Source organism: Phacochoerus africanus, chromosome 5 (assembly GCF_016906955.1).
Source record: "Phacochoerus africanus isolate WHEZ1 chromosome 5, ROS_Pafr_v1, whole genome shotgun sequence".
Classification (NCBI taxonomy): Eukaryota; Metazoa; Chordata; class Mammalia; order Artiodactyla; family Suidae; genus Phacochoerus; species Phacochoerus africanus.
In genome coordinates, this window is record NC_062548.1 from 125425075 (window position 1) to 125429095 (window position 4021).

Here is a 4021-nt window from a genome sequence, read left to right on the forward strand (position 1 = left end):
ATGCTTTATTTGCATGGGGAACAGGGTATGAGAAGGCTGGGTGAAGAATGGGCACATTCCTTCTCTAGCAGGGAGGGAGCAACCCAGGCTGGTCAAGATGGGAGAAGGGGCATTACAATGAGACCTGGCCAGAGGCTTTGAGGTTTCACCTCCTTGAAGGAGACTGGAAGCTTATAACAGTTCTGATGGAGTCCAAGGGGAGGGGGGAGGGCGCAGAAGTGCTTTAGTCCCAGAGTCTGCAGAGTTTTTAGATAAAGGGTCAGATGGAAAATATCTTAGGTTTTGAGGGCTACCTATAATCTGCTGCATATTCTTCTGTCTTTTTCTCCTTCTTTTTTTCCTACAGCCCTTTGGAAATGTAAAACCATTCTTAGCTCACGCGCCATCCCTAAGAGGTCCTGGGCCAACCCTCCAGCAACCCTTGCTGCTCCCTGTGGTCTCTGAACCAGCGGTATCCACCCTACCCCGCAGGCTGTTAGAAATTCAGAATCCCAGGCCCCACTCTACACCTGCCTCTTTAGCAAGAACCCAAGTAAGTTTGAGAAGCACTGCTGTGGGACTATCCCTCCTGCATTGCTGGGAGCAAGCATTTCTCTCTAACAGCAAAACAATGTGGAAACCCGGGAGGGCTGAGGGCAGCGCCCCTTTGCAAGTTCTTCACACCTGCGTGTCCTCATGTATCACAATCTGCTGGTAATGGAGTGTGTGAGTGTGTGCGTGTGTGGCCCTCTCTCTAACTGGATGGTGAACTCCAGGAGCCCAGGGATCCAGAGCTCACCCACTTCTGAGTTCTCAGTTCCTTGGACTCCGTGCTGCGCCAGGAAAGAGGTGCACAGAGATGTTCCAGCTGCCTTACTAGAATCCCTCCCTCGCCACCTGCTGGGACTCTTTTGAAGCCTGTGCTTCCTCCTTTTTGAAAGAGCTTCTAAACCCCTTCCTCCCGGACTGTTCAGAGACTTCAACTATTCAGGGAAAGGGTCCCTCCAGCGTCTGGAATGTAACCTGCACTCAGCAAGCAGCAGCCATGCTAGGGGGGAGGGTCTTGTCTGTAGGAAAGTCTTGGAATTGCAGTGGGAAGAGAACGAAATGGAAGAGGGATGAAGAGCAGCTTGGGGGTTCTGTCCCTGCCCCCGCAAGCACACCCGGACCCTGCCAAGCCTTTGGCGTTCCAGGCCCTGGACACGGGGCGCTGTCTGCAAACCAGTGCTCTCAGGTCCTTCCCCACCTGCTGGGAAGTTCAGGAACACACCATCCAAGTACCAGCGTGGCAAGGTTATCAGGGCCATTGGTAATTACTCACATAACACTGTAGCAACTGGCTACAAGCACCAATGTGAGGGACTCAGGCTGCTCTTGGCCACTTGTTGGGAATGGGCGCCATCTTCTGGTCACAGTTAGAAACACATAAAAGCGACCTCAAATGAAGGAAAAACTGGTATTTTCAGTGTCACTTGGGCCACTGAACCCAGACTAGTACTGTGAGGCAGAGGCCCAGCCAGGGAAAGGGGTTATCACATTTCCCAGTTGAGAAACCAGAGCGGCTCAGTGAAGGGCATGGCTGGGTGATGTGGCATCATTTTCTAAAGTCACAAATGAAAGAGAAATACATCATTAGAAACTCTATAACATTTTCCTTCCACAGCGCAGTGGGCCAAGTGAGCCTGCTGCACTGGAGATCAGACCAGACCCTGGTCCAGGTAAGCCCTTGATGATCAGAGGAATTTTACAGATACCAAGTGTTATACGAGAAAAGAGTTTTGTGGGAGGGTACGTTTTTAACGCTGATGAGCTTGTTTCACAAGGAGGTTGGCAAACAAACCTTTACAGCATAGATGCCCTTTGAAGTGATATTGTGACCTGGAGGCTCCCAGGAACCCAACCCCATGTTTCCCCTGACAGCAATCCCTCTGCACTCGCTAATTCAGTGTTGTGGTGACTTTACAGAACACAGGTCTGCTGTGAATAATGAGAACCAACTGTCCATTTTCTGAACATGCATGTGTTCATCTGTCTTTGTCTGCTGTGATGTACTGCCCTGGTGATGGCCCCGACTTCCTCTTCCTTTGCATCGTGTCTTTGCAGGTCCTTCCATCTAGCGGTAGATGCTAACTCCTCATCCCTTGAATCTGTGCTGAGCTTCATCTTGCTCCGGTGAATAGACTGTCAGAGAAGGTGCAGTGTCATTTATGTTCTTGGTCCCAAGAGCCTTTACAGCTTGTCACCCCACCCCACGCCTCCGAGATCATCCTGAGAACACATTGGTGGAACAGAGGCTCTTGGCCCAAGGCCAGCCTAGATTAGCCAGGAATTTGCCAATAACCTGCCACCCTCCCTCCGAAGTGAGCCTTAGTTCAAACCAGAACTGCCTAATCAAGTTCACCAGGATGAGCAGAACCAAACCATTCCCCCAGGCCGCAGATTACTGGGCAATACTCAGTGAGTGTCCCTTTAAGAAATTGACCTTTGGGGTGTTTTCTTACACAGCATCATTGTAGCAACAGGTTTCTGATGTAGATGCTGAAAAACTCTACTGGATTTCCTTGGTATTTTGTCTCAGTTGCGACTCAAGACTACACTAGAGGGAGACCGGAGGGGAAGACTTGAGACAAGAGTCAGCTTCTGTTCCCAATTAGTTTATGGCCCAACATTTTGTACGTGTCAGATCTGGTCTCCTAGAATCATCCTTCTTGCTCAGGCCTCGATTGTGGCTAAGATTCCGCATAACCCACCCATTTCCAGAGGTGGTTCACAGTGGTTCCGGAATCCTAATGAGTGGATAATCAGTTTATTTGGGTTTTTTGATTTGCTGTGTGTGTGTGTGTGTGTGTGTGTGTGTGCGCGCGCGTGCGCGTGAATGTACAAAACTGGGTTCTTTATTTAGCATTTTCTAAAGGGACAAAAAATTAACACACATCTAAATGGCCACCAATAGACAACTTTTTGAAGAAACTGTGTTATACCCAATATTAAGACATATTGTGTATCTATGGAAAAAAAATAAAAACATTAATATATAAATATGCCCTAATACATTATCATATTTAAAGAACTAAAACAATTAAGCATCCTCATATCAAGAAATGCAAACTGGTTCCACCATTTATTACATTTAAATAAAGTTCAGTCTGATTGTGACCAAACATCACACAATTTCCCAATACGATCAGAATGTATATAAATCCACTTTCCTTTTTTGTATTTGTTAAAAGTTTTATCGACGAATGGTTGATATACAATGTTGTGATATTTTCTGTTGTACAACAGAATGATTCAGTTATACGTGTACATACATCCATTCAGATTCTTTTCCCACATAGGTCATCACGGAATATTGAGCAGAGTTCCCTGTGTTATATGGCAGGTCCCCACTGGCCAATCATTCTACACACAACAGGGTCCATATGTCAATCCCAACCCCCCCAGTCTCTCCCTCTCCCCAACATCTGTCCCCTTCGGTAACCATAAGTTTTTCAAAGTCTGTGCATCTATTTCTGCTCTGCAAGTTCATTTGGAACCTTGTTTAATTCCTCATATAGGTGATATATCATATATCTTTTGTCTTTCACTGTCAGACTAATTTTTCTTAGTATGATAACCCCTAACACCTGTGCACAGGGTTCTATCGTAGACTTTTCATTTAATCAATAACACACATGATTCTTTAACACTTTTTCAACAATCCATTTGTGTGTAAGCTCAGGGTACTTTCACCATCAATGACAGTTGCTGTTGTATTTCAGTTTTGTTGTATGAATACATGCCATGATTTTAACACTGGGTAATTATCCATACTTGCTTTCCTGCTACCAGAAATCCTGCAAATGCCCCAGTTTTCATGATATAATTTTAGTAAAATTAGACTTGAACATTTCAAAGTTGAGTGATGACTTATTTTCGGCTTCAATACAGATTACTAATTGACTCAAACCACCAACAGGACACCTGGCCATGTCAGTTACACATCACGGGTGGCCTAACAGGGCCTAAGTATGATAGCAAATGAGAGTCCCACACTTTTATT

The 4021-nt window shown here is 45.9% G+C and overlaps 1 long non-coding RNA gene across 1 annotated transcript; it reads left to right on the forward strand.

The window, feature by feature from the left end:
- Positions 1-334: 334 nt before the first annotated feature.
- On the forward strand, positions 335-3018 carry LOC125126887 (uncharacterized). The gene is made up of 2 exons (XR_007134821.1): positions 335-532; positions 2083-3018. It is a non-coding gene; the product is annotated as an uncharacterized LOC125126887 (long non-coding RNA).
- The last annotated feature ends 1003 nt before the right edge of the window (positions 3019-4021 follow it).